Genomic DNA, 16,991 nt, shown 5'->3' on the forward strand with positions numbered 1-16,991 from the left:
TTTCTGTATTTTGAAGCAATTTTATCAGACAGGCAAAGTTAATGATTTTCATATAATTACATTTTAATTTTGACCAGAACTTTTTATACAAATTAAATTTATTTCTCTATTTTACTTAATGTATTTTTCCCTTTAAGTTCTACTTTGTATGATATCAATTTTGTCTGAGCACTTTATTTTTATTGTTTGCATTTGCCTAATACATTTTAACACATCCTTTATATTTACCATTCTAGGGTCACTTTATTTGAGATGTATCACTGATTTTAAAAATAATATTTTAAACCAAATTAATGTTTTTTTTTTCTCTATGTAGACTAGGTGCTTGAAGCATTTGCATACAGTTTTACAATGTATATTTTCTCTTGTAGAATAGTGCTTCCTATATTTTTCCTACATATCAGGAATCATAGAAAACATAATTGTCATTGGTCATGCTGTATTGAATGTGCAATCCATTTCCAGCTAGAGTAAACTTGCTATTCTTTCCTGTCCCTACTAAGGATAGAGTGTCTTTATAAGTCAGCATAACTTAACCCATAACACATAAGCTATTAAGAATAAATAATATGTCACAGTGTATTCTCACAGTTTGGGAGTTCTGCTAAATTGGCCACTGTTTTTTCATTGCTTAGAATCCATTGACCATTCTTATGGCAGAAGCATCCCAATGATATTGTGAGAAATATGACTTTTTTCCCCACTCTCAGTAAATGTTTGAATGAGATTCTCACATTCTTCCCTGGGATTTTAGCATTGCTTTTGACTTAAGCCAAAGCAATAAGGGTAATTATATTACTTTGGTCTTAGTGGTTGTATCAGGATAAAATATTAATCCAATCAAAGACAATGAAAGGCAGTGATTTAATGACTTCTGTAGTAGTCACCAAAAAACTCTTTTTCTTATGGATTTTATGGGGTGAGAGTATAAGAAGTGGGGCTTGTTCAGCCATCTTGCTGACATCTGTCTGTGTGGCTTGCTTGCTGACATGCAGAAGAATAACAGCTAGTATGTGGATCCTAGTGATCTTGATTTATTTCTCAATTGAACCATTCCTCAGCCACCCAATTTTATGAGCCAATCATTTCCCTAGCCAATTTGTAAATAGGCAAACACTTTTTAGTCTTAATCGTGGTTGTTTTGTTTTGTTTTTCTTTTTTGTTGTTGTTGTTTTTGTTTTTGTTTTTTTTTTTTGAGACAGACTCTCACTCTGTCACCAGGGATGAAGTATAGTGGTGCCATCTTGGCTTACTGCAACCTCCACCTCCTGGGTTCAAGCAATTCTCCTGCCTCACCCTTCCAAGTAGCTGGAATTACAGGTTCCTGCCACCATGCCCAGCTAAATTTGTGTATTTTTAGTAGAGAAGGGTTTCACCATGTTGGCCAGGATGGTCTCGAGCTCCTGACTTTGTGATTCACTCACCTCGACCTCCCAAAATGCTGGGATTACAGGCGTGAGCCACCGCACCCAACCTGGTCATGTTTTTCACTTAAAATTTTTAACATGTTCATTATTAATATCAGAAATTAAATAGTAATATATATTTTGTATAAGAAATATAAGATGATCAAATAGAAAAATGAGGCATTCTACATTCAAAATAAGTATGTCAATTGGTCATTTTGGGGTTATAGGATTATAATTGTTAAGTGTTTGTATTACTTTTTATTATTTTTCTCTAATAAAGACTATGTATGTAATTGAAAATAGAACAACAAATGGCCTATATTGTAATGCTGAGAATGAAATAGAAAATTTTAGGCTCAATTTTCATACTTGATAGTATATTTCCTCACTGTGACTCCCAGCAATCTTGCCTCCTTTATCCATATTATTCAAAATTTCCAACAGTCACGTGATATGTAACCTTACCTATTCTCACTTTGTACATGTCAACACTGGCCATATTTCTAGCTGCTTTCAACCAAACTAACTACTGTACCTCTTTTATTTTTTCTCTTATAGTATTTTTTTTGGTTTACTTGATTGAAATTCTTAAGATTTGAATTACATACCCCACTCTCTCATCACCCAAACACAACACTCCACTCAACTTGCAAACTCCAAAATATTATAAGTTGATTAACTTCTTTCCTTCTCCACCATGACAATTCTAATTTTGAAAAAAAAATCATATTTATCCTGGACTGCTCAAGTAGCCATAGAACTGGACAACCTTGTTTTACTATTATTCCACATATGTTAGAGATGCAAAAGTGTTCTTCAAAGTATCTGGTTAGAATTATCCAATGTCTTTCTATAGCACTTGAAATTAATTTCTACTTCTAGCCTATAAAGCCCTATGTGATCTGTTTTTTTTCCTGCCCTATCCTTGGTCTACCCTCTTTTTCTCTCTGGATCCACTCTAGCCAAATTAGCCTCTTCCCTTTCTTCCTTAAGCCTTTGGACAAGTTGCATCCTTTGCCCAGAAGATTTTTCCTTCTGCTGTTTAAAAAGGTTTGCTCCTTGTTAACAGTGCACAACTCGAGACTTGCGTCCTTAGAGAAGCTTTCAATGACCATTCAGTTTAATGTATCTCTGAAACAGAAATTTATTCTCCAGAATAGCATGTTTTGTCATTGGATGGTTTCTTAGTTATTTGTTTAGTTAGCTGTTTATTGTATTATCTCTCAGACTGTAATGTAAGTTCCATCATGTCTGTTGTAGCCTTAAGTATATCTAGAACAGTACCTATCTTACACTTTGTTGCATAAATGATTAATGACTGAATAAATGAACATATCAGTATTCCATAAGAAAATGTACACAATGTCAATTGAAGAATTAATTTTCCCATCTTTACTGTTACATGACTTTTAAGCATTACTGTGCTATAATGAGATTTGTACATGTCTTTCCTCCCTATTATATCTCAGGCAGTTTGATGAAAATGAGTGCTTCATTTTCCCTTCTTTGTACTTCCCAAGAAAGTGTCTTGCACATTACCTTAGTGTCTTAGACATAATGGCCATTCATAAATGTTTGTCTAATTGAATTATGTTGCTGTTACAAAATCTTAAGAGCCTCTCATGAGCATTCCTAAGGGAAAGATTTTTCTCTTGGAACCTCTCATGGGTCCTTAGACCAAAATTAATTGCTACTTCCTCTCTGTTCCCATTGCGATTAGTATATGCTAAGTGTTTTAAACAATAGGATTTACATTGTAGAAATTCATCAACATGTCTATTTTTACAGCTAAACTGAGAGAATGTTAGCATTGTTTCTTAAATATAACAGTGCTCAAAAATATCAGTGATAATAAATTGAAGTAGTATTCAGTTATTTGTTCATCCTCATCAAAATATGGGAGGTCAACAGGGAAGACCATTATAGTATAAAGATTTTGCAGTCTTTATAGCTAGTCATTGCTACCAAAGAACAATCATACATAGTTCTTGAAGGATCTTGACTATTACGGAACAACTATTTAGTCAGCCAAGCAACTCACTTGAGAAAACAAAGCTGAAGTTTTGCATACATTTTGTCTAACCAATCCATGAAATCTACAGCAATGAAGTAGAGCCCATAGTTCAGTTTTTATTTAGGGAAGTGTGTGATATAATTCTTTTTTATCCTTCACTTTATTATTCTGGTAATAACAGCCAATCTTCTGAGGAAAGGATAGTTTCTACAAGTATATAATAATTATATTTTCATTAATCTCTAATATGCTTTGTCTTACCCTGAAAAAAACTGGAACATATGCCATCAAAACAAACACGTCAAACACAAAAGGAAGTTCAGCACAAATGAAACTTCCTAAATCATATCTACACCTTGGCTGATTTTTTAAAGAAACATGTTCTGGCTCAAACTACCTTCAATATATTCAGGAGGGACAGAAATTGTGCCTTTGAAATATGGAGTTTCACTCTGAGGAAACCCAACACTCTTTAATGCCCCTGTGTGACTATGACTTCAGTATTTATTCACCATTCAGTAGTTTGTTCATTTGCTTTTTAAAAGACCACTTTTTTTTCAGGTACTATTATTAAATCTGGGAATACAGTAGGGAATCAGACAGAGTAGGCCCTAGCTTACAGAAAGTTTTCATTCTAGTAAAAAATTTGAAAGTTCTTCATGTACCAGATAAGGTAGGCATTTTTCTTCAGATGCTTTATCTTTTATAACCCTTACAAGATGAAGCCACTAAAACCAATGAATGGCATACTTATCAATGAAACTAGAATAGTGGAAGACAGCAAAGACCGTTGTCCCCTATAAATCTTTAGCCTGGGAATTTTGTAGCCATCCACATTTCATCTCACTTGTCTTAGCAACCCAACAAGGACAAAGCATTGCAGTGGCTCTTAGCTGAGATCCAGATTCTCCAGGCAGTAGATCGATGAACTGTAAATAATAAATAATCATCCAGAATCCCAATAATGCAATCTGTTAGGAAGAAAGCATACAGATTCAAATTTTATTCTTTTACCTTTCAGCCCATGAAGTTACAAGATTATTCACAATACTAACCGTGACCTGTAGTGAGAATCTGGCAGGATGTCGTCAAATGATTGAGCAAAATTGATGTTTCTTGAGGCCAGATAATTCCTAAGAATTTAAAAATATTGTTCTATCATGTATGATTTTGATGCTTCACTGTGGTAAATTTTATTTTGGATCTTTCACTTCTTATGACTGTGGCACCACCTTAGTGACAGTAAATACTTCCACCAAGAAGGCAATATTAATGCATGTCAGCCATCATTATACAGTCCCTATGAAATTCCATTTTAACAGACATTCAGGAACTAAATGACATTTATTATTCTTCAGGCTATTTTACTTTCTGGATCAAGTATTCAAACAACTCCATGTCAATCTAGCAAGTATATGTCAGAGAACAAAACAAGCCTGGTGTCTGTCAAATGGGTCATGAAAGAGTGCTTCAAACAGACCATTTAAACAGCTCCCTAATCTTAGCATTGCGGAATTTGCCTTTCATGATTTACTACTTTTTGTTTTACCTCTGACTCTTAGATTCATAATCTGCTACAACCACTACTTTCCTAGTACTACATTTGTATCTGGAAAGGCTACACAATTTTTGGCAAGAAACATCATATTGGACCAAGGGGCAGCACCATATTTTCCCAACTGATGCTAGAGATTGCAGGTGATCTTTATTGTAAGGCATGAGGAGTGGTTGATTTGAGGCATATTTCAAAGAGAAATACTGTCTGTGTAGCTCTCTCCCCCGTGTATATACCATATATACCATCTGCCTTTGCCAAAATCAGGAGACACTGTACCTCAAATGTTTCAAAGGAATGGAGATCATCAACCTTATGGCCTCAGAGCTTTACCTCCAAACTACTTTATTTTAAATCTCTTCCTGGTTTGCCAAAAATAATTTTATGCAGGAATTACTTACATGATGGCTTAAGTCTTAACATCTACTGACATTGCAGTTAATGTCAATTAACATCTGTGATTATATTTATATTTTAATATAATTATTCACTTATTTATCCCATTGTCTTTGCCTGTGGAATTTCCAGCTCTGCTCACTTTGTGAGCCTACCCGCCACCACCCAGCTTTTTTTCTTGGTAATTCCTTCATTGTCTCCTGTAAGAATTCTTACACTCCCAGCCATACTATCCTCTTCATCCGATGTGAAAGGAAATGCAGAGAGGCTCAGGTAAATTATTACTGACAACTATTTATCCTGTAACAATTATTATAGAGAAAAATATCGGCATTAGAGACATCAAAACAATTCCAAAAGAGCTGTCTTGTACTCAGCATATACTAATTCAAGAAGAGGTCAATGCTTCTCTTCCAGGAATGTACTGTCTTAAGAAATCTGTAAGATAAAGATCCTTAAAACTTTAATACTAAGGACCAGGAGTGTGGTGGCTCACACCTGTAATCCTAGCACTTTGGGAGGCCCAGATGGGCATATCGTCTGAGCTCAGGAGTTTGCCACCAGCCGGGGCAACACGCGTAAAACCCGTCTTTACTAAAATACAGAAATTTAGCCAGGCATGGCGGCGTGCGCCTGTAGTCCCAGCTACTCGGGAGGCTGAGGCCTGAGAATTGCTTGAAACCAGGTCGTGGAGGTTGCAGTGAGCAGAGGATCGCGTCACTGCACTCCAGCCTAGGTGACAGAGCTAGAATCCCTCTCAAAACAAAACAAAACAAAACTTTAATATTAATTAGAAGTTTAGCCTATCCATAAAATATGTTGTTTTTTGTCTCTTTAGCAAGAGTAATGATTATTACATGACATTACTGGATGTACAGATTGCCAAATTAATAGCTCTAGAACTTTATATTCTTAGACATGAAATATAGGCACTTGTAAAAGTTTAGGAATATGTATGGAGGGCCATGTATCATTGCAATAGAGCATCTTACTATGCTATGTGGTGGCACTTAAAGAATCTAAGTAGAAGAACTCTACCAATTTAGCAAATTATGATGCAAAGAATGAATTACATAATCTGTAAGAAACTACTTTGTTGAATTTTCTATGGAAAAGGGACATGATATGACTAGTGCCTTAAGCTTAAACCATTTTGATTTGTTATAACCTGGAAATTATAGTGACCTGCATGCTTAAGAAGCACTAGAAACTAGAAAATATGAAAATCTGCAGGTGGAAACCTTAAATATTGCATACTTCTTTGGCTGGTTCTTTCTTCATGTTGCAAACATCAATTATTAAATACTACCAACATTATTTAAGTAGTCACTTTTAATCATAATATTTTACATGTATATTTATACGACCATAATGAAAGCTCCCAATGTGTTTTACAGACTGTGCATAGCTTTATTAATAAAATGCGGCTATCTTCCCTAAAAGCACATTTTTATTCAAGATAATTGTACAATGCAATAGACATACATTATGCTAATAGACAAGAGGAAGAACATGAATAAATAAAAGCCATAGATAATCCCCAAATCTAATTTTAACTACTGTTTTAAATTTTTCTCCACCAAACCTTTACAAGGCTGCTAACAAGTAATAAAATTGACTGATTGGCATTTCATTTCCCCTTCCTTCTGTTGCTCACCTATAGGTGGAAATGCTAACAAGCATAGGAATAAGCGTGAGGCAGGTAGTCAAGGAAAAACGCAATAGAAGAAGTAACAGAGGTAATCCAACACCTGGGTAATCAGCTCATGAATAACAGAGTTGACTGAAACGCTAACACTTAAGTAAGTACTGTAATAAACTCTGTAATCAGTATTCTCAGTGGCCTAGTGGCAAGAAAGAGAACTACCATCTTTACAAGTAAAGGGAAGTCCATGATTTTTAAAGTATTTGTGCTACAAATAGGATATCAAGCTTCAGTGCACAATACCAGGGATATTTCATTGGAGAGTTTAGATCACCTCTACAATGCCTTTCTTATATAAAGGCTCTGTTTATAAGCATAATCTTAAATGAACATATATACATTTGTATTTATATATGTCATATCACCACTTATAAAATTCACTAATCACAAAATTATAATATTCACAATATGTGACAAGATAAAATGTTTTGGTTTTCTCCAAATTCTCTCTTTTCCTTAGCTGCCTGTAGTTATAGATTATTTTTTTTTTTGAGACACAGGAAAATAATGTGAAAAGAATGAATAGTTGGAATCGATGACTGCACTCCATCCCAATAAAAAAGCACATCTATCCGTAATCATCTTGCATAGATGCACAGTTTATCAAAGTTATTTTTACCATCACTCATAATGGAGGATTGTGTCTTCAGTTCTTTTTTCTTGCTCTATTGCAGGATTGGATAATACACCCAAGTAAGGAAGAGCTGGTTGCTTATTGGCAGGAAATAGCAACACTGATTATATCTTCCTCTTTGGTCTCTTTCAATCTGTTTATTTTCTGTAATCATACAAGTCTGCCAACAAATCTTCTAATAAGAATTAAATAAAGTTCTTCCACTTCTAGAAATTTTACCTTCCTGGGCCACTAGATATTTACTCTTTTTCTTAAATATTCTCAAATAATATTTATTTATTTTTTAAGCATTTTTTTTTGTAGAAGTCAATCATACTCTTGCCACCTTCAGACAAACCCACTTTTGAAGGCCCATTTTTACTTTGCAAAGCAATATTTTGACTTTCAGATCTAGAGTCTTAACAATGCCAAAGCAAACCATAACTTTCCTGTTATAGAATGTTGAGCATTGGAAAATAAGTTAGTGACCTCACCTCTAGATATATGCTTAATATCACACATTTGTATTTGGGGTATTAAAACTCCTGCATTTGTCACTCCTAATTGGATTCTAAGCAGAAAAAAAGCAGTTCACAGCATGCCCTCTGCGAGCTGTCATAAACAGAAATATGAAGCAGTGCCAAATCCTCCAAGGATTGACAGCCAATGATTAGGATGTTTTAATTTAGTGGACATACAGAACTTCTTTTGACATCTAAATGGGCGAGTGCCATATGTAATCTATTTTTTACACATATTCAAATTTAGAATGAACAAAAAGTAACTTTAAGTAGCATTTTAAAGAAATAGAGGCAGCTGAGAAGTTGATTTTAGCAAAACACTGAATTTAGAAGTATGTTGACAGTATAAAATAATGAATCACCACAACTGAAATAATTAAAATAGGTTGTTAGACATTTTCTTTCTAAAAAATATTATGGTATGAAGGAAATACATGCACATGGAGAGTACTGTTTTAGTTATTTTTGTTATTTTTGTTTTTTGCCATGCTCTCTCTTTTGGCTCATTTACTCACATATCTAAAAAAAAAATTTATTTTTTATTGTATTTTTTTTTTATTTGAGACAAGGTCTCACTCCTGTCACATAAGCTAGAGTACAGTCACACAACAATGGCTCACTGCAGCCTCCACTTTTCAGGCTCAGGTGACCCTCCCACCTCAGTCTCCCTAGTACCTGGGGCTACAGTGTACACCACCATGCTCAGCTAATTTTTCTGTGTTTTTAGTAAAGAAGGGGTTCACCACATTGCCCGGCTGGTCTGTTTATCATGAATAGAAAGGCATCAATGGGAAAGGTCATAGGTAATCTCTTTTGATTTAGAGAGAGACTGGATAATGGACAGTTGGAAAGGCCTACTGGAACATTGGGTTAGACTGCTAATCAGTTATATTTTATTGTTATAGTTTACTTGAATACACCTATCCTATAAAATTTAAATAATGGTGTGAAAATTAGGAAAATTTATCACTTTTCTTCTTTCACTTAATTTTTCGGGCAGGGTCTTGTTCTGTCACCCAGACTGGAGTGCAGTGGCATAATCATGGCTCACTGCAACCTTAACTTCCCAGGCTCCAGTGATCCTCCTTCCTCAGCCTCCCAATGAGCTGGGACTACAGGCATGTGCCACCACAACTGGCTATTTTTTGTACATTTGAAGAGACAGGTTTTGCCATGTTGCCCAGATGGATCTTGAACTCCTGGGCTCAAGCAATCTGCCTGCTTCCACCTCCTAAAGTGTTGGGATTACAGGTCTGAGCCATAGCTTCTGGTCTTATGCTATCATTTTAAATGTTCTGTACAAGTTTCATTTACTCTCAAATAGGTCTCCCAACTCACTTGTTTGTTGCTTGCTGTGATCCAGCTAAAAATTTTAATCTTTCAACTTCAAATTTTAATGATTGATAGAATGTTAATAATGATGAAGAAAAGTTATTATCAAATTGCTACCAGACTCTTGATTAATTTTAGTTCTACTCTTTTATATATATATTTAAAGATGGAGTTTCACCATGATGGCCAGGCTTTTCTTGAACTCCTGACCTCAGGTGATCCACCCACCTTGGCCTCCCAAAGTGCTAGGATTACAGGCTTGAGCAACCCCACCCGGCCATTTTAGTTCTACTCTTGAATGTATGTTTCGATAATGAGGAAATAAAAAACCTTATGGAGGCTTGACAGAAGTGTGGAAATATTACTTTTGAAGTAGAGAATGAACACCCAAAGACGTCTTTTCTGCTTCACAGCTTGTTTCTGGGATAACCCTGAATACAACATCCCAGAATATAATGTTTTATTCCTGTGCCCTGATTTTAAGGAAAAAAAATTAACCATTAGAATAATAAAATGAGTCTCATCAGCATGTGAACTTGAATGTATAAATCATATTTTCTTTAGAAATTTTATCTTAGGAAGAAATACAGTCCATAGGATGAAGCGTATAAGGGCTTTATCCTTATTAAATACTTATGACTGGGAAACAATCAGAAACCTGGTATTTTATGTTTATGTGCATTATTTTGCTTCATGGGAACCAGCAATATTTCATATATATGATCTTTTCACTTTTAATGGCATTGGTCCTAAGAGTTTGAGATAAAAATTATTTTAATTATTGTTAGGGGCAGGGAATACTAATAATAGTGTATATCAGTTTATTTGCAATAATGTGACTAGAATGAATAATTGGAACTGTTGACTAACTACAGTGATTTGCATGTGGGATCCTGTAAAATCGCTAGTGAAATTAGCAATTAAATAAATTTAGTAACTATTACTTTTTTCTCCTAAAACTTTTTTGAATTTTCTGGTGCTTTCCTCTTCCATTACACATGTTGTGATACTGTTTGTATTTTGTTCTTCTTTATGGTTGTTGTTACAATTGGAGAGGCATGTGATTGACTAAGGGGAAAGAGGAGGACATGAAGAGTCCATGGCACTGCCATGAATAGCTACTTTTTGTTAGACTTCAAATGGTGCTGAGTTGTGCAAACATAGCACCAACTATAGGGCTGTGAACTATAAGGCACTGATTAGACCGAATCGGAAAAATCCTATTTATTTTCAGTCAAGAAAATTTAAAGGAAAACTAGTGCTTTTTCATGAGAAGATTCCAGGATTTTTTGATAGAGTATGTCCTGTCATATAGAGTAATTCTAAATGTTTCCCTTGAAAACGATTTAGCTCAGACATTATAGCTATATTCAAATATTAGGAAGCCTTCTGTGTGCAGTGAATTTGACTTAATATAAATGGTATCTCTAACCTTCATATGTAACATTTTAAAACATTTTAAGATAGACATGATTTAACTTAATATAAGGAAGAACTTCCTTCTCCTCCTCCTCCCCTCCTTCTTCTTCCCCCTCCTCCTCCTCCTCCTTCTTCTTCTTCCTCTTTTCTTCTTCTTCTTCTTCTTTCTTCTTTTTTCTTTCTTTCTTCTTTCTTCTTTCTTCTTCTTCCTCTTCCACTTCCTATTCTTCTTCTTTTTTTGAGGCAGAGTCATGCTCTGTTGCCCAGGCTGGAGTGCAGTGGTGTGATCTCAGCTCACTGCAACCTCTGCCTCTTGGTTCAAACAATTCTCGGCCTCAGCCTTCTGAGTAGCCGGGATTACAGTCACGTGCCACCACACCAGGCTAATTTTTTGTATTTTTTAGTAGAGACAGGGTTTCACCATCTTGGCCATACTCGTCGTTAACTCCTAACCTCTTGATCCACCCACCTTGGCCTCCAAAAGTGCTGGCATTACAGGCCTGAGCCACTGCTCCCGGCCAAGGAAGGACTTTTTATCAGTTTTCTGCAGATAGAATATATGATTTGTGAGGCCATAAACTCCCTATTGTTTGGATTGTTCAGAGAATAGATGGTAAAATAGCTAGACTGGATGAATTTACAGAATATCAAATTTGGGATCGGACTTACCTAGTTTCAAATCCTGATCTGAAGACTTATGAACTGTGCAATCTTGGCCTAGTTACTTAAATTTTCTGAGACCCAGCTCCTTGTTTTACAACATGAGAATAATATGTAGCTCATCAAGTGTTTATGAGGCTGTTATAAAGTATGCAAATCAATTACTGCAGAATATGATACCTGTAGAAACTCAAAAATGGTAGTTGCCATTTTACTGCATAATTAATTTATCCATTAAATCGTTACGGGAATAAAATATTTTGAAATGTCCTCACCGTGATAGAACTCCATTTAACCATGATTTTTAGCATTTATCCAATACTCACCATTATAAAATAGCTTATATAAGTGGCACTGTTTGTCCATTTACCATCATGGCATGATATAATAGTAAAAGTTTCCCATGACATGATATGAACTATAATTGAGCGAATATTATAGAGTGGGATCTCTTATTCAATCATGATAAGTAAACAACATTGAGCTAGCTGTTTTAACTAGCTAACCCACCAATTCTAATTGCATGGTTCCACCTTTATATAGGTGACCAGCAAATGGAAGCACATTTGCTAGAGTTGACTACACTTCCAACGGTCTTCAAGTTTCTCATTTGTTTATTTCAATCTTAGTTTATCTTTCTCAAATTCTTAATACATGGCAGACCACATTTCTGAAAAATATTTATATGCATGTGGACATGTCTATTAATTTCTTCATTTGAGAAATGCTTTTACTTTTCTCATTTTTTTGCATACCTGAGAGAGCTTTCTTCAGACAAAATTTGTTTTTAGCAAGTCATTCTCAAGTATTGTTCAGTAACATGTTATACCAGATCGAGTATAAAAAATTAACACCAACAAAAAAGTATGCCAAATTGCAGGGTCTTTATTGCTGGTGGACACAGAGGACTCACGTCTCTCCAACCCGTGGCCCCGAGCTCAGGGGGAGCAGGGTTTTTAAACTGAAAAACCACATCCTGGTTTTAGGACCAAGGGGGTGAGGGGATGCAGGACAAGCAACTTTACAGCAAGCTAGCTGTTTTTATTTACAGAAGCCAAGGTCAGCAGTTATTGCGAGGAAAACGGGGCAGCAAAGAGTTATCACAAAGGAAACGGGGCAGCAGTTACAACTTGTTTTTGGAAAACACCGGTTTTCTTGGTGCTTGCAAGGTACAGGGTTTAAGATGGCCTTGCTTAGGTTCTAACTCTGGGTTAGCTATGGCACAAACATATCTGCACAACTGAGTTCCAGATAATTTATGGGTTCTCACTTTCCTCCACTTTCAACCACTTTTGAAAAATGTGATAAACCAGAAACCCAAGTGAGTCAAAATCAGTAGCAGTGTGTCCCTGATATAGCTGTGTTCTGAAATTCATATGGAAATAATTTTTATATGTTCCTGAGTGCTTCCTTCAAATTTCTTACATAATATTGAGTTTCACTCTTTGTTTTTTCATAGTGAATCATTGATGATGTCATCACGAATAACCCCTGAATTATACACCAATCTGTGCCATTACCAGACACACCTTTGTCAATTAAAAAAAATTAATGAAACTCTTTTATTCAGGGCTCTCGGTTAAAAGCAACAGGGCCATAGGGGTGGGAAACACTGAGTACTTTTATACAATGAGATAATCATTGCAAGCAAATCTGGACTCAGAAAATCAGTAGAAAATTGACAAAGTAAGTTTGGAAAATTGGCAGAAGCCAAAAGAGTTCTAGAGCATAAATAGCAGGAGCCATCCGAAGGGCGTACATCAGGAATCAGATGGTTTGCACGCCAACTCGGCTGCTGGTTGAAACCTGACCTCCAAGTGTCCCTCTGTCACTAGACTAGGATTCAACTTTTCAGATTAAATCACATGGCCAAATCTTGGCTGTTATCTGTAGGTGAAAAAGGGAAAAATATGTATTACTTTTCCCAACAGAAATAGCAGCTTGAGGAAGTCTGCTGTGAGAGGTGAGCCCCAGCAATTTCCATTCAGGTAAAAATACATAAATTATAAAATGCTGGCAAAAAAGATATTGGTATACCTGTGTGCAATAGGGAAAAGTGAAGTGGAACATAAGACCATTTTTTTTTTAATTAAAAAGAAGCAAATTGTATATTACTCAAGAATACTAACAAAAGTATAGTTTGTAAAAATGATATCTGCTGACTGTATTTTTTCCACATTGGTTGAAAATTACTCAAGAAAATAGATTTTTATTTAGAATAAATCTGCAAATTTTTCCTACATAATTGTATATATTTATCTTTTGTATTATTAATAAGCACCCATGTCAGTGTCTTAGTTGCCAGAGTAGGCATACCCAGAATGAATAGGATTATCCAAGTTGCACTATAATGATGTCAATAAAATTTATCAAAATGAAATTAGGGAATATTTATTCCTAAATATCATTAAGCTTAGAAATTTATAAAAGAGGAATAAACTCTATTATTCCCTTCAAATTAATTCTTTTTAAAATCCTGTTTTCTTCCTCTTGAGGTTTTATATATTGTTTCTCTAATTTTCTAGGAAACTTTTGCATCAAAATCATCTAGGGACTGGGATACATATTCCTGAGCCCCATCCTAAAACGACTGAACCCGAATTTGGGATGGTGAAACTAAACACCCTTATTTTAAAGAAACATTTTGCAAGTATATTTGAAAGTTTTAAAACTATGCATTAGAAATTCTTCATAGTAACTCAATCTGAGGTTAACTTAGGTTGATCAGGTTTGCATTTAGTTGTTTTAGAAAAAAAAAAAACAAATCAGGAAAATCAAGGAGAATCTGAAAAGAAAAAGCACCAGGTAACTGTGTTTTTGAAATCTTATTCTCTCATATTGTGTCACTTTTATGTCCCCAAAATCAAGATATTTGTGTTGCCATACCAGTGTTTCAGGTGCTTACTAACAAGTTTAAACATAAAAGTGAATTTTCACTGTGGGCCAAAGTCATCTGTTTTTCTCATATGCATCAAACAAAATTTACCAAAGATGTACATGAGAATTTTAACCCATATTTTAAAAATATGATTTCCTTACATGTGAATTTCTTAGGCATGCTGAAGGAAAAGTTATTTAGAATGAAAGAGAAACTGGTAACAAAAAGGGAGGTTACAAGCGTGTCTTTAGACAGCTTCTGGCCTTGCAGTGTTCTAGCAAACTGTATTGAAATGAATGAAAGCAATTATAAAAGGAAGCTGCTGACCTTTTTGAAAAGGCTGCCAATCCATAATACCTCCTGCAATGCTCGTCCCCTTTATTCATGCTTAACAAACCTTGTCACCCTTGTCGCAGTGCCTTAGAACCCCTTGTTAACTTTTCCCCTTTTGTTGTCTTTAGGGTATCTGCAGCATGCCTGTCTGCTGAAATACCTCTCAATTGCCAATTAAAGGAAGTTTAAGAATGAGTACCTAGGGATGAATTAACCTAGCAAGTTAACCTGGGGAAGAATGTGTTAGGGATACAAACTCTCATCATCACACCTTGCATATTTACTTACTCATATGATATACTTGGGAGTAGGGATGGAGTGGTTTAGGTTATATATTTGCACAACAGTTGGAAAGCATCTCAATCCAGTTTTTTGGCATGTAAACAATTTGAAAAACAGACAACAAACACCAGGATCTTAGAAATGTCTCCCCACCAATGTGTTCATTTCCCCTCAAGTGAAAAAAATGCTAATATTTAAGCGCTGCTTTGCAGAAACACTTAACAGCTACCTGTAGGTAGAATAATGCAATTCCTTTAGGAGAGTCTTAGCCAGGATATCTTCTTTCTTTATAATGCCGACTTAACATATAAGCCCCTGGATCATCCCTGTTTGGATTAACGATCATTTGAATGATTATTAAGCAGAATTCTCTGGAATTGTAGTTCTGGCACTCAGATAAGAAAAAAAACTCTTCTATTTAAATTATCTGATATTTGAACATCTAATCATGATTTCTTTTTTTTTTTCAGTTTGTGCTTCTGATTTTCTGCTTTTATAGTAAATCATTTTCATGAAGGAACATTGTAGACCATGAACTCTTAATACCTATTACTGAATAATTTGTTAACATGCTTTCAGTAGCAGAGTGAAGAAAAATGAGATGAGATAATTTAAAATATGCAACATATTTGATCTTGAGGTACTCTTACTTTTCATAAATAGCTTGTATTGTTGCTAAGGTCTGTTGACAACATATATAACCTTCTGCATATTTACAAGGGTTGAGGCATTGAAAAGGAAAAGCATACAATGAGCCTTAACAACTGTGTTCTGTTCACAAAGGATCAATGAGCTTTGTGGAGGCAAAAGGAGAACTTTATTTTTTTTAAAGGAATCTGCAGATTGGTGAGACATAGTGTTTAGTTGCAAAATGAAAGTGTGCTTCAAGGAGGGGTCAGGGAGTAGGAGATTATACTTCAAAAATTGCAAGGAACGGAGTGAAGGGAGTGAGGAATTGAGTCTTGACTGGAGGACATTTAAGCCCCAAAGCACTAGTGTCACTTAACTGCCTGGCTCCAGGCAGTCTGTTGGTGGGCATGATATGGTTTGGATCTGTGTCCCCACCCAAATCTCATGTCAAATTGTAATCCCCAGTGTTAGAGGTGGGGTCTGCTGGGAGGTGATTTGAGTATAGGGGCAGATATCCCCTTTGGTGCTGTCATAACCATAGTGAGTTTTGCGAGCTGGTTGTTTGTTTTTTTCATTTTTTAAAAGAATTTTTTTTTAAATATAAAAAGAGACAGGGTTTCACCATGTTGGTCAGACTGGTCTCGAACTCCTGACCACAGGTAATCCACCCACCTCAGCTTCCCAAAGTCCTGGGATTACAGGTGTCAGCCACCACGCTCAGCTGAACTGGCTGTTTTAAAGTGTGTGCCACCTCGCTTTCTTCCTCCTACTCTGACCATGTGAAGTGCCTCCTTCTGCCTTTGCCTTCCACCATGATTGTAAGTTTCCTGAGGCTTCCTCTGAAGTCCTCATGCTTCCATAAAGCCTGTGGAACTGTGAGCCAGTTAAACCTCTTTAGTTTACACATTACTGTAACCAAAGGAGTGTACCCATCTCCCAGAGCTTGTAGGTTCCTGGCCTCTCTAACCTCAAAGAATGGGGAAAGGGGCCTCGGAGGCACAGTGAGTTTGCCTTTCAAATAGATATTGTGGACCCGAAGAGTTTTGTGGAACAGTGATTTATTAGATAAACAAAGAAAGAAGACAGCTGTCACGCTGTTGTGGGAGGTGACTCCAGAGAGGGAAATCCATTTAGGTGGGAGCAGCTGAAGTTTTAACCCTAAGTTATTCCCTCCCCATTCATGTTCTTATCCAATGAGAGGAGTTCTTTCAAACTTCCTCTGGAGTGATTGATCTTTGACTCTG

Source organism: Sapajus apella, unplaced genomic scaffold (assembly GCF_009761245.1).
Source record: "Sapajus apella isolate SASKATOON/1434 unplaced genomic scaffold, GSC_monkey_1.0 scaffold84, whole genome shotgun sequence".
NCBI classification, from domain to species: domain Eukaryota; kingdom Metazoa; phylum Chordata; class Mammalia; order Primates; family Cebidae; genus Sapajus; species Sapajus apella.